Below are 15,727 nucleotides of genomic sequence, written 5' to 3' on the forward strand. Positions count from 1 at the left end.
TTCTAACTGGAATATGACGGTACACTTAAAACACAAAAAGTTAACAATTCCAATTTTAAGCAGTCCTGAAAAGAATGTGTACCATATTCCTTCTAGATGTGAAGTTATTAGAGAGATCGACGTTTTGAAACATTTGACACACGACGTTGTGGTGTTAAATAAAGAATTAAAGCCTGGTGTATACTTAGCTCGTAGTATAGTATCTCAAAAACATCCCCTTGTAAAAATCTTAAACACAACATTTGAAAATGTAACTGTAGACATATCTAATCTTGAAACTATCAGCCTCGATAAATTTAACATTTACAACATAGAAACAGAAAATCAAGATAGACATGTTCAACTCTTAAAAGAACTTAATCAAGATGTCCCAGACTTTGTTAAAAAAGATCTGCTACAACTTTGCGAAGATTATTCAGACGTTTTTGGATTAGAAACAGATAAATTAACATTTAACAACTTTTACACACAGAAATTAAAAGTTATTGACAAAAAACCTATTTATATTAAAAATTATAGAGCTCCCAGAGCACTTAAAGATGAAACAAATCGACAAGTCGAAAAATTGTTACATAATAATATAATCGAACCATCTTGCTCAGCATACAATAGTCCGGTTCTATTGGTTCTTAAAAAATCGCAAACTGATCAGAAAGCGTGGAGATTATGTATTGACTTTAGAGCTGTAAATAAGGTACTTATAGGAGACAAGTTTTCGATTAATCGCATAGACGATATTTTAGATCAACTTGGTAGAGCCAAGTGGTTCTCGGTAGTCGATTTGTTATCAGGATTCCAGCAGATACCTTTAGATGAAGAATCGCGAGATTTGACTTCATTTAGCATCGATAAGGGTTCATATCGATTTACCAGATTGCCTTTTGGACTTTCAGTCAGTCCCAACAGTTTTCAAAAAATGATGTCTATTGCTTTTCCCGGAATAACTCCAGAAAAAGCTTTTTTATATATGGACGATTTAATAGTAATAGGCTGTTCAGAAAAACATCATTTGAATAATTTAAAAAGCGTTTTTGAAACTTGCAGAAAGTACAATTTGAAATTAAATCCCAAGAAATGCAATTTTTTTAGAAAAGAGGTCACTTTTCTAGGTCATAAAATAACAGACAAAGGTATTTTGCCCGATGAAACTAAGTACGATATTATAAACAAATATCCGACGCCGCGAGCTGCTGATGAGGTAAAAAGGTTCGTTGCCTTTTGCAACTATTATCGAAGGTTTATACCAAATTTTGCAACTATCACATTACCTTTAAATTCGCTAACTAAGAAAAATGCTGAGTTTGTATGGTCAAGCGAATGCGAAAGTTCATTTAACCGTTTAAAGCAAGCACTAATTAGTCCTCGCATTTTGCAATATCCGGATTTCTCAAAACAGTTTATTTTAGTTACTGACGCATCCCAACTTGCTTGTGGTGCAGTTCTTTCACAAAATTTTAATGGTCAGGAACTACCTATAGCTTATGCATCTCGTATGTTTACAAAAGGCGAGTCTCACAAACCAACTATTCTTAAAGAACTCACAGCTATTCACTGGGCAATAAAGTACTTTTGTTGTTATTTATATGGACAAAAATTTTTAGTAAAAACAGACCATAGACCTCTTGTTTACTTATTCTCTATGAAAGACCCGTCGTCCAAATTAACCAGAATACGATTGGATTTAGAAGACTTTGACTTTGATATAGAATATATAAAAGGAACAGATAATGTAGGCGCAGACGCCTTATCTCGAATAAATATTTCGGATTTGCAGGAAATCAGAAACACGGCTCAAATATTAGCAATTACCAGATCAATGACTAAGACAAACCAAAATTTTAATAAACACACTACTACTGGGGATAAACAATTATCACGTACTGAAGAACCTCAGATTTATGAAGCCCTTAATAATTATAATGTATTGAAATTTCCTTCCTTAAGATTTGAAATTGATAAAGAATGCATTCACATTATTATTAATTATCGCAAAAAGAGCGCTCGTTGTTGGCTTTCAATTACTAATGGCAATTTTTCCTTACCGAAACTATTGTCTAAGCTGAATAACATGGCTGGTGATAGTAAGTTTACACATTTGCGATGAATGACAATGACAATGAATTTAAATGACAAGATTTTCACACGGTGCACCGTAAATGAATTAAAGGAAGTAGGGCATAAAATACTTTCAAAAGTTAAAATTGTTTTATGTAAAGAAAGAAAATTAATCATAGACAATGACGAGAAACTTAATTTAATCAAACAATTTCATGATGATCCTATGTTAGGTGGACATTGTGGCCAGAAAAGATTATTGAAAAAATTAAGGTCATTTTATCTCTGGAAAAATATGTCACGTGACATCGCTAAATATGTTAGGCAGTGTCATAAGTGTCAGGTAAATAAAGCCGCCGTTAAACACATAGAACCTTTAACTTTGACTCCAACTCCTCAAAAAGCTTTTGACATTGTCTGTATAGATACAATAGGACCACTTCAAAAATCAAATCACAATAACTGTTATGCAGTGACGCTTCAATGTGAACTAACTAAATACATCGTAATACTTCCAATACCCAATAAAGAAGCTTCCACAGTAGCACGAGCTATCTTTGAAAAATTTATCTTAGTATATGGACCTATAAAAGAAGTAAGAACTGATTTAGGAACAGAATACAAGAATAACATTTTTGAAAGTTTTGCAAAAATGTTAAATACGCCGCATAAAACTAGCACTGCGTATCACAGTCAGTCCATAGGTGGATGCGAGAGAAACCATAGAGTTCTTAATGAATTTATGCGAATGTACATTGATCAAGCTCATACAGATTGGGATATATGGACAAATTACTACACTTTTTGTTATAATACGACTCCTAGTACTTATCATAACTACACACCTTTCGAGCTAGTATTTGGTAAAAGAGCAGACCTACCTGAAATATTTAATGGTTCTCGTGTAGATCCTTTATACAATTTAGAATCGTATGATCAAGAATTTCGATTTCGGTTGCAGTTAGCGCAAAATAAAGCTCGAGACTTTCTTGAAAAAACCAAACAAAAGCGTAAGTTGTATTATGATCAGCAAACTAGTCGACTACAAATAAGCCCGGGAGATTTTGTGCTTATAACCAACGAAGATCGTCAAAAACTAGATTCTTGGTTTGATGGTCCGTTTGAAGTCATATTAATTGAAGGTCCAAATTGCATTGTTAAAGACAATAACAACAAGCAGATTAAGGTTCATAAAAATAGAATTAAGAAATATAATGTCTCTTGACAATTAAGTTTAGTTCTAAGTTAGATAAACAGGCCTGTCTGTAAATACTGTAACTATTATAAATATCGAAAGTACACAGTGTAAATACCCTAAATACTGTACGTACATTTAATTTATAGGTATATTATACTATTCTTAGCATTCATCGTGCCGGTAGTGTTCAACGTGCGAAGTGTTCAGTCATTAGTATTCCTACTGTTTTTTATTGTGGGCAGAATCTTAATGGGTCGTTGGTATTATTGTTGGTTTTTACTGTTCAAAACACATGAATTATACGCAAATTGGGATAGAAATATATTTAGGTTAGGTTAAGTTAAAGTACCACTGACTATACTTTATGTTATTGCTATAGTCGGAAAAGTAGTAGGTACAGAGAAAATTTTGTCGTAAAAGTAACTATATTTTGAGAGTGTATAGCTTTAAGTACTAAAGATTGCAAATTTGTAATTAAATTAACTTAAAACAGTTTTAATTAACTTGGCATCAGTAACCTTTTTTTTAGTAAAGTGCCCTTTGCAAGTGGCCATAGCAAAGGTCATTCTCTAGGAAAAGGAGGTGTAACATAGTTAGTTGAAGTTGTAACAGTTCATTGACACGCATAGCTAAGTATTATTATTAATCGTATTGCATCAATCGGTTCGCTATTATAAGTATTTTATGTATACACAGCAACCTATATTATATTGTATGAGTAGGCATAATAGAGTACGATAAATATAAGCGATTTATTCAGCAAATATATATTGAATACAGGTAACTTGCCGGGGTATTGTCACGACTAGCGTGACGTGTTGAATTTAATTCAACTTATTTGCCTGGGATCTCGTTTCAGCGTGAAAATAAAACACAGTTAACTTTACCATCAAGTTCTATTGAATACGTACTTAAACCTAACAACTCCTAACTTACTAACTAGTAAAATAACAGGTTTCCTAACCCAACGAAAACGTTACTAACTCCCAATAAAATCATAATAAACCAGGCGTAAATTAATACACAACATAGAAGTACAATAAACATACTTACATCTCTATAGAAGACAGAATCTTGGAGAGAGGCTTGTCACTTGGAGCGCGGTTCGCGATTAACTTTACTTGAGCGTTACGGACATGTCTAATTGACATTTGCGGTTCGATCACCAACGTGGTGCACAGCAAAACTGGACTGACTGGACAGAACTGGACTGAACTGACTGAACCTCTCTTTAGGGTACAACTTCCTTTTTATAGCATTCCAGACACTGGTTCCACCAATCAAAACTCCCAGACCTGGCCTCGTCTAGCCGACAACTCGTGACGACCTTCGACCATCGGTACTTGGAAAACATTCCACATTATTTCGCAAATTCAGCAAATGCATCTTAATTGCAGTTGCACTCCGACCGCATTCCACAATTTTAATGTTTCCGCTCAAGTAATATAAACATTCCACATTTTTAATGTTTCCTTTCAAGTGAAATAACTTTGATTTATTATCCTCGTGACATTTGCCCCTTCTCCATGAAACTGGCCCTCCAGTTTAAACCAAGAGAGGTAATTCCTATATTTGACAATTCTAATTACCAACCTAAGTTATCGCTAGCCTTATATAAAATTCATCTTATTATAATATCATTTGAAAAATGGAGTAAGCGAAAATTTTTAATTTTACTTTTTATCATATATTTTCTAAAATGCTTACTTTCTCCATTTTCCGTCATCGCTTCGTCGTACCCAAAACTTATAATAATCCTAATCATTAAACTAACCCTTAAATTAACATAACACATTTGAAACCTTGGGTAGCCCTTAAATATGCACCATATATTTCAATATAAGTAGCTCTGATGTTGCGACTTTTATTGCGCCATTGTTCGCACAAAAATGTTTGTCACAATCATATATTGCCCTGACTATGACTTAACACATCGTCTTCCACTGGTCACCAAATAGTCCAGTAGCTGAAGTCTAGCAATGTCCATTCCATACTCCATAGTCTCTTCTGCTTAGGCTTTATTTTCATCATGTGGTTGACTCTGGTGATACTGTTAAATGTCATCTTCAATGGTCGTCCAATACTGGCTTTGCACAGCGCCATTTAGTACATTGGCTTCTTATGGCTCCCTCAAGCGGTTTTTACATGTAATGAAAATAAGAACAAAGGTTAATATGCGTTACTTAAGGCTTAATAATAACATATAATAATATATAATATTACACGCATATTTCTTTTATATCTCAATTAAATTAATAACCTTCAACCGAGTGAATTTTATTCACTGGTATACCTCAAACCGATTGCAATAACTTCTGCATATGTTTAACTAATGTCCCAATTTCCATATCAACTAAGTTGTTTTAAAAACTGGAACATTGACCGTTCTAACTTCATTTCAAATCCGTGCGGAGAAATATTTTATTTATCCAAAACAAAAAATGAATTGACGATAACGTTTGATTGCTTCTTCCCTAGATTATCTGTAAACAAAAATAAGAAAGTAAATTATTAAAACGTAAACACAAAACAAAATTTACGGTTGTCTAATGACCCTATGGTTTGAAATGCACTCTACCTAAGTAGTGTAAACAACCTATACTCGGTTTATTTTGTCTTGTCAGCGGTTTTGAGGTAGGTCAGGGTAACGCTTGTGTCATCATTATCATATTAATAACAGTGACGTACTTGACGCCTTTTAAAACTTATTACGCCTGTATTAACTTTACCCATCTTACTTTTAATTAAACAAGAAAAATGGTTAAATATCATTTATTTTCTTCGTGCTACAATAGTCATTATTATATAGATAAACTTTAAATATATAGTATATAATATTGATATAAAATATTGAACAATAATTGTTTCACTTGTCTTGTTCGGTTTGGGTCTCTCCGGGTTTCGCCTGATCAGTGTTGAACTGGTCCTCATTTCTTTCCTCACGTATAGGCACTTGATATGGTGCCGTACCACGTACACGTGTACGATTTATTTGTCTTCGAAGAGGCGTGGCAGCCACCTGCCGAGTCCAATTTGTCATGTTTGCTGTATTTAGTGGTGGCTCAACGGGATTCCAATTCTGTCGCAAAGTCACCCTCGGCACTTCAACTAATGTAGGTTCACCTCTTGATGGCACCCTAAATGGATGTCCCATCATTCTTGGTGGTAAATGGGGTCGGGGAGGTTCATGTAGTTCACGCCGCCTGAATTGTGAATTCCTTCTGAACGAACAAACATTGCATGCGCAACCATCCACAAACAGACTTCCCCAAATTTCCCAAAATTGTCTTGGTTGATAGAATGGCACCCTCGGAGGTGCGCAGATTGCACAACCACATCTTTCCGTAGGGTTTCTTCCTTGTCTCGTCAATAAATCAATATGTATCATCTGGTATTCCATGTGAATTATTTGGGTCCACAGTGCTAGTAACGCCTTTGTGACTCCCAAATACACTATTCCTGGTCGCTGTATTTCTTGATGTAACTCCCATAAATGGTATAAAGCCATGTCATATAAATGTAACTTGACATTTATGTCCGAAATACATCGGGCATAATATAAAAACATCACAATCCACTCCATTTTTTATAAACTCTCGATCGGTATTTTTTCAATGAAACGCACTCGCGGTACTATCACGGTACTTCGCTAACTAAAATGCAAATCACAGCGATGTAATTATTTATATTCTCTTAATTTCATGTCAGCACTTTTACGCTTGCGGACGCATATTATTCATTTGATGCATTTTTCGATCGAATACATTATGCTGATATTCAAAAATATCCAACACCAAAATAAAACGAAAACTCGTTATTTTAATTTGTCTATCCCCCCATTATCACATACCCCTGACATTTATATTTATTCAAGTATTTACTTGTTCGGCACCTATGGCATTTATCGATATATTTTACGTCCCTCGTATTTTTTGTTTAAGTATGCCATTTTAATTATATCATTTTTTCCATTGTAGTCAAATAACTTGTAACACGCGCGCTTAGATAATCATTTTACACACTTTTGGTGTAACTGCGGAAAATTAGACTAATATCCGTTCGTGAATCTTTCAATTGGCCATTAAATTCAGACGCGGATAAGAGAATAAAAATCCCTGAGCTCAGTAACTTCAAATTTAGGTACCACTCGGTATGTGAAGTTTGTACCCAACAAACGTAATATTTTCATTTCAACAAAATTATTACTTTGTATACAAAGTGTTACAATCTTTATGTCAGTTAGGGATAGACGGTGCCTTATTATCGTTTATTTATTTTACTTATACAGCACTGCATTCACAGCAGTTTTGTCATTTTATGGACGAAACGGTCCTTCACTTTTTTCCTCTCCAGTCACTTTCTTTGTGTGCCTTTGCGAGTGCAGTCGTTTTTTCTTTTTACTCCATTTGAGTGTAGTAGTGTTTTTTTTTTTTTTCGTGTTTTCATCATGAACCGTAAGTAAATTTGTTGGCTTTGTTATTCACATTATAAAGTAATCCAATTTGTTGTTCTTTTCAAAACTAAAGATCCACAATCTTGCCCCCCAAGTGACAACCAAACTGGGTTTGGAAGGGGTTGCCGTCTCCGGGACTTCCGGAGACTTTTAACGATGCGCCGCCCTGGTGAAGGGCTCGCCGACGTTTGGTCTGATAATGACAGGGACATTGGTGCCAGGTCCGCTTCACCGTCCATTGGGCGCCACCAGGGTGTTACTTATCCGTCACCCTCATCTAACACCTCTGCGTGGGGGTCACCAGTACCAACAAGGCCATCGACGCCCCCGGTCCGCAAAGAGCGGCTTCCGAACGGGATTCCTGCTCCAACGGGGGACAATAATATTGAGGAGACAACCTCAGGAGACAGCAATTCTCCAACTTGGTGGTCTGGTGACCAGGTAACCATAAATGGTACTGGTCACCGCATCTACTTCCACCACCACCATTACTGATTTTTTTTTTTTTTTCAATTTTATTGTATTTTTTGTAAATGTGTAATTTTAATTGTATTTTTTTTCCCTCTTATTATTGTTATTATCTTTTTTTTTTATTATTATTATTTTATCTTATTTCGTTTGTTTGTTTCCTTTTTTTTTTCTTTAGTAGTAATATACTCTTTAGTTATTCAAAGTTGTCTCTTTTGTGTGTTTTTCCCATCTTTTTTCCTTATAAAGGCGTGCATTCTGGGGTCCAGGGATCATAATAGGGTAATATTCTGCTTACGTGAACAACTTCTCTTTTTGCTTTGTCTGATCTGCCTTTCTGTATCTCATAGTCCACGTCCGACATTTTTCGTCTTATATAATAAGGTCCGAACCATTTAAGCAGCAATTTTTCACTTTTCCCAACTTTCCTTACCGGGGTGAAAACTTTCACTTGGTCACCCTCATTAAACTCCACATGTCTATGTTTACAATCATAGCGAAGTTTATCTATGTTTTGTCGTCTTTTTATGTTTTCAGCAGCAAAATTACGTATTGCCAGACTAGTTTCCCTCATTTGATTGCTATTAAGAGATTCAGTATGCGGCATAATGTTCGCTTCAGTTGGTAAAATAGGTTCTCGTCCATATACTAACATAAAGGGCGAGAACTGCGTGCTGTCTTGTTTCCCTGAATTATAGGCAAAAGTTACATGTGGTAAGTATTGGTCCCAATTTGACTGATTTGTGTTGGTGTACATTGCCAACATATTTGCAAGAGTCTTATTAAATCGCTCCGTAAGACCATTTGTCGCTGGATGATATGCCGTTGTAAATTGGCTTGTAGTGCCCATTTCTTTCAATAGTTTCGTCACCAATTCTGATTGAAACACTTTTCCTCTGTCACTTAATAATTCCTTAGGCGCTCCATGTCTTGTAATTATTTTTTCCAAAATAAATTTTGCTACCGGCCCTGCTTTTCCACTTGGTAACGCCTCAGTTTCTGCCCAACGTGTTGCATAGTCTGTTGCTACCACTATCATGGTTTTACCATTGCTACTTCGGCGAAAAGGGCCTAAAAGGTCAATCCCCACCTTTTCAAATGGTGTTCCCACAGGAATTGGGTGTAAAAATCCTATCGGCTTTTGATTTTGCTGACCTCTTCTAGCTTGACAATCTGGACAACCCTTAACAAAATTTTCAACGTCTTTTTGCAACCCTTGCCAATAATACCGTTGCTTAATTTTTGATAGCGTTTTCGCTATTCCCAAATGACCACTCAGCGGTTCCGAATGGTGAGAATACAAAATTTCTCCCACTAACCGTTGCGGTATTACCAATAGCTTATTTCGACCTAAATCATTCGGATTTACTCGGTATAAAATTCCGGATTCAATCCTGAAGTTTTTTGCCTGCTTACGTAAACCAATTGTAGCATTTTCCGGGTTTTTGATTGTCATTATTATTTGGGAAATTTTTTCATCTTTCTTCTGTAACTCCTCAATATTACGAGTATCCAAAATAAATGTTGGTATTTCTTCAACGTCGTGTTTATCCGTATCTGGTTGCAGTACCGGATATCTACTTACACAGTCAGCGTCTTTGTGCGCAATTCCTGATTTATGGCACACCGTGTAATCAAATTCCGACAGTTTTAATGACCATCTAGCTAATCGACCCGTGGTGTCTTTTAATGTCTTTAGCCAACATAAAGCATGATGATCAGTTACGATTTTTACAGGTTTACCATAAATAAAGTGTCTTAAGTATGAAAGTGCCCATATAACTGCTAATCCTTCTAATTCAGTTATAGAATAATTTTTCTCCGCTTTGCTAAGACTTCTGCTTGCGTAAGCGATAGGGTGTAACTTATTTTTTGTGTCTTCCTGCAATAATATAGGACATGTCTCAATCACAGTATGTCTCAATATAGGACATGTCAATTATCACAGTAAGTTTTACAAAGTGATTTGAAATAATGGAGAGTGAAAAGAAAGTGTATTCTACTGAAGAAATTCAGAAAATCGCACCCGGGTATAAAGGAAAACCGGAGAATTTTGATCCCGCCAAGGGAAAGAAACGATTCGTCCAAAAACCAAAAGGGGAGCGGAAAACTACACTGCCACCACCTTCCAATTTAAATGCAACACCGACACCACAGCGAAACGATTCGATAATCTCAGAAGCGATTTTCGGTATTGACGTAACGGTGACGGAAATAGCGCCAAGACAGGTGTTTTCTGCAAATTATGCCAAAATAGTCGACATAGCAACAGAAACGTATGACGCCATGAGAGTAGATGAGAAGCAAATTGATCGAGTGATTGCTCGAGAAGAAGTTTCGTACTACGCTACTGCGTTAATGCAACTAAAGCTCATTGAGACAAAGGCAAAGCAGGGAGACCAACACCTCACTAGCGCGGAAAAAGATCTACGGAAAGCTACTTCCGATGATGTATTCAATGTCCCTCAGACGCTATTTACTTATTTAAAAGAAATAGGAACGTACACGGACAAAATGGGCAAGGAGACCAGACTCGAAGTGCCGCCACTACCAACTACGGTCGTGCAAAACTTCGGAGGTTACCACGCGGCAGAAATAAACACTGACACGCACGCCCTATTTGAAGAAGTACCATCATTAGGAATTGCTGGAGACATGGTCATGGCTTTGGCATCGGACGATGCTGAACCCGTACCAAACTTCCGAATAGGAAGACCAGCTGGCACCGTGTTCACAAACAATCTCATTGGAAGATTTTATCCAATTGGACCGAGGAGACCAGAAATCAAGCAGCGATTAGCGGGTTTCGGAATAACAGTAAATCACTTTACTGAATATGTTCCTGGAACGCGTTTTAACCTTCGTTACTTGCGGTCAATTTCAGATATACTCGGAAAGATGGAAACTTTCAGAAATGAGAAAGTAACAATGAAGAACCTGAGCCTCTCCGGAGGAGAAACGCAGGTAATAAAGACTCAGCCTATGGACACTAATGAGGCTGGAAGCTGGAGAGAAAGAAGCGTACAAGCACTCTCAGCAGCAACGAGCTCCACCGCAGTCATGGGGGCAGCAAATGTGTTTGGGTTCCAGTTATATAAAGAGGATGGACCCGGAGAAACACGAGCAGCCAAGATTGCAAACTGGAGTTGTATCATGGGTGCAGGATGGAATATGCCTGACGATTGGTACAATAATCGGAATATACGGCGAAACTTGCCTGATGGTATTGGTACCAGCAGGTTTAGAGCCATCTCTCTACGGCAAGACATCATTATGTCAAATGTGGTCAGAAGAATGATCAAAACGCCGAGATAGAGAAAATTTTGCGAAGCAAAGAGTTGGTCGAAAGACAGACGCCCACTTAATTGTGGTTAAAACTGCGGACTCAAAGCATGCAAAAGAACTGGACTCAACTGAACTGAACCCCTCTCTAGGGTGCAACCTCTTTTTTATAGCATTCCAGACACTGATTCCACCAATCAAAACTCCCAGACCTGGCCTCGTCTAGCCGACAACTCGTGACGACCTTCGACCATCGGTACTTGGAAAACATTCCACATTATTTCGCAATTCAGCAAATGCATCTTAATTGCAGTTGCACTCCGACCGCATTCCACAATTTTAATGTTTCCGCTCAAGTAATATAAACATTTTTTAATGTTTCCGTTCAAGTAATAAATTTGATTTATTATCCTTCGTGACAGTATGCTTTCTTTACCAGAAGCTAATGTAATGGACATTAAATGTAGTCGTCTTAACAGATATCTTAATCAGTTAGTTCAATCCTTTTGGGCTAGGTGGAGCCACGAATATTTACATACTTTGAATCGTCGCTCTAAATGGCATATAGATAATAATAAGTCTGTTAGAGTTAGTGATTTAGTAATACTACATGAAGACAATGTTGCGCCTTTAAAATGGACATTGGGGCGAGTGATAAATGTGTTTCCAGGTTCAGACGGTGTTGTGAGAGTAGTGTCAGTGCTAACATCTAAAGGTGTTTTTAAAAGAGCCATCACAAAAATCTCAATTTTACCAATTGAGTAGTGCTTCTCCAATTTTTTGTGGTATTTTGATATTTAGCATAGTTTTGCTATTTTAGATTTAGTAATGTTTGTTGTTTTGCTTTTAAGTAATATTAGCGTTGAAAGTATGCAATGCCTTTCAAGGGGGGCGGTATATGTTGCGGTTAGAATAAATAAACAGTATCAACTACTCCCTCCCCAATATGTCACGTGTACAACGCGCCATGGGCGGCCATCTTGAATGTAAGACTAGTTGTTTAAGAATAAGTGTACGAGGAAGAAGCCAGTTGGTGGTCTGGAGCTTTCCCGCCAAGTTTTTTACTTGAATATAGTTTCAGTTTGTTAAGAAAGAGTGTTATTAAAATTATAAATATACAGTCCACTTAATAGCTATTTTGGGCAGCAGTAAGCCCAACATTTTGGTCCGACGACCCGAATAAGGAGAAACGGTGTTTTTCCTACCAGGATAACCGAGTAAATAACGTTTTATTTGGCCAGTAAGCTGAATAAACACTAAGTAACACTGGCCCAAGTGGTAATAGTGACCAGTGCAAGTAAAATCAAGTAACCACCAGTTTAAATCGATTTGAAGTAAGTACAGAATCGAAAACGTTTAAAAACGTTTTCCGTTTATTAGACTGCATTGCTGGAAACACGAGGCGTAAAATAACCTAACCTGACGAGTAGCGAATCCGAATCCTAGAAGCACACGGAGACCAAGTCACTTGCGTGTGGAAACGAACACCAAATTTCGAAGCTACAAAAGGAGGCGACGGAATCAGCGGATGAATTTAAAATAGCGGCGTCGACGGCGTTTTTAGATGGGCCTAGGTATTTTATAAGTAAAATAAGAGGCTTTGTGGTCGGGTAAGTGTTTTTATTCATAATTTATTTGCTTGTCTTTTGCTTTAATACAGTTGACAGCTTAGTGCAGTTTTTATTTGTATAAAATTGTGTAATATTTAAATAAGTAGCAATATGACGACTAAGAAAGATATTATTAAACGATTAAAAAGTGATCGCACACAATTGGTGGCACAATTAGGGAGATTTAGCCAATTTCTTACAAGTTGTGATGAATTGACTAATAAAATTATAGTTAATGAGCGTTTTCTTCGATGTGAAAATTTGTGGAGTGATTTTAACAAAGTTCAATTGGAGTTAGAGTTTCTTGATGATTCTCATGAGGCTGATAATGCGGTTATGAGAAATGATTTTGAGGAAAACTATTTTGACACTATTTGTCGTTTCAAAGAAAAACTCCATAACTCTAATTTTTCAGAGTTAGGCGAGGTAAGTCAAGTTCCTGTCAATTCTAACAATATTGTTAAGTTACCTCCATTGGATTTGCCATGTTTCGAAGGGAGTTATGATCAATGGACAAGTTTCTTTGATAGTTTTATGGCATTGATACATACCAATGGTACTTTAAGTAATGTGCAAAAATTTTATTACTTGCAGTCATGCCTTAAGGGTGAGGCAGCTCAAATAATTTCGTCTATTCAGATTACGGATTTGAATTATGAAAATGCTTTTAGATCGTTGAGGGAAAGGTATGAAATCAAACGTCTTATCATACAAAGTCATTTACGTCTTTTATTTGATGTATCTCCAATAAGTAAAATTAATCATGTTGATTTGCGTGTATTCTTGGACACTATCCAAAAAAATATTAGAGCCTTGAAAAGCTTAGGTGAGCCTGTGGAGTATTGGGACACATTGTTAGTGTATATGTTTGTTTGAAATTGGATATTAACTCAAGAAAGGAATGGGAAACCTATAATATAAAAAACAATTCAGGTAAATACACAGATTTTGTAAATTTTTTAAGTGAAAAATGTCAAATATTGGAAAGTGTTGAAAGCAATAATAAAAGTATGAACACACTTCATTTGTCTAAGCCAGCTAGTCATAATAATAATATTTCCCAAAGGCAAGGACAATTTAATAAAAGAGGGTTTTCAAATTCGTATTTTAGTAGAAACCAATGCCCAATTTGCAAAAATCAAGATCATTGGGTAGGTGATTGTTCAAAGTTTTTAAGTTTATCTACAAATGAACGGATTCATGAAATAAAGAAATTGCATCTTTGTTTAAATTGTCTTTTAGCCAATCACTTAAGTTTTAAATGTACTAAAAAACGGTGTTCAAAGTGCGACAAACCACATAACGTGTTACTACATTTAAATTTTAAAAATTCTGAATGTATGTCTCCAGTTATCAATAACCCTAATAATAACTCCAATAATGTGAATGTTCCAAACACATCTAATTCTCAAAGTGAAGTTGCTATGAGTTTTTTAGTTGAAGATAAGGCAATAAGTGCTCACAGTTTTAATAATTCAGATTTTGAAGTAGTATTATCGACAGCTAAAGTAATGGTGTTTGATAAGCATGGTAATGCACAAGAGGCTCGAGTTCTGCTCGATGCCGGTTCTCAGTCGAATTTTGTGAGAAAGGACTTAGTAGAAAGTTTAGGTTTGAATGTGGATAAAATTAATATGTCGATTATGGGAATTAATGGCTCAGTGTCAAAATCAAATCAGTCAGTTACAATTACCTTTAAATCAAAATATAATGATATGTTTGAAAAATTAAAATTTGTTATTTTAAATCAAATAACTGATAATTTACCAACGTTTCCAATCAATAAGACTTTATTAAAAATTCCATGTAACATAAATTTGGCCGATGATACATTTAACATTCCAGGGCCTATAGATATGATAATAGGGGCTGAAATATTTTACGATTTACTTTTAGTAGGTCAAATTTGTGTAGCTGATGGAATGCCTATTCTCCAAAAGACCAAGTTAGGATGGATTATTTCAGGGCGTGTTCCTTCAAGACAATTGAAAATAACAGTGTGTAATTTATCATGTAATAATAGCATTCAGCGTCAAATCGAGAAGTTTTGGTTAGTAGAAGAAGTGCCTTCCGCTAAGATATGGAAGCGTGAAGAACTTGAGTGCGAAGAGCTATTTATAAGTTCCACAAAAAAGGCATCTAATGGTCAATACATAGTAGAATTACCAGTTCGTGAGGGAATTGAATATTTGGGAGACACTAGGGAAGTAGCTTTAAAGAGGTTTCAAAAATTAGAAAGAAAGTTAATAACTGACAGTAAGTTAAAAGCACAATATGTGAAATTCTTGGCTGAATATGAAGAATTGGGCCATATGACGCGAATACCTGAAGCTGAGATATTAAACAGTACTAATGCAACATGTTACTTACCACATCATCCAGTTTTAAAGGAATCAAGTAATACCACCAAATTAAGGGTTGTTTTCGATGCCAGTGCGAAGAATAAGGATGGCATTAGTTTAAATGATAAACTAAAATGTGGACCAGTACTTCAAGATGATCTGTACTCTATTTTAGTCAGATTTCGTCAGCATTTTTGTGTGGTAGGAGCCGATGTGGAGAAGATGTACCGAAGAGTTTGGATAAATGAAAACCAAAGAGACCTTCAAAGAATAGTTTGGCGTCAGAATCCCGATGAAGACCTAATACACTATAGATTAA

The sequence above is a fragment of the Ips typographus genome, linkage group LG7 (genome assembly GCF_016097725.1).
Source record: "Ips typographus isolate SLU linkage group LG7, UJ_Ityp_2.0, whole genome shotgun sequence".
Taxonomy (NCBI): Eukaryota; Metazoa; Arthropoda; class Insecta; order Coleoptera; family Curculionidae; genus Ips; species Ips typographus.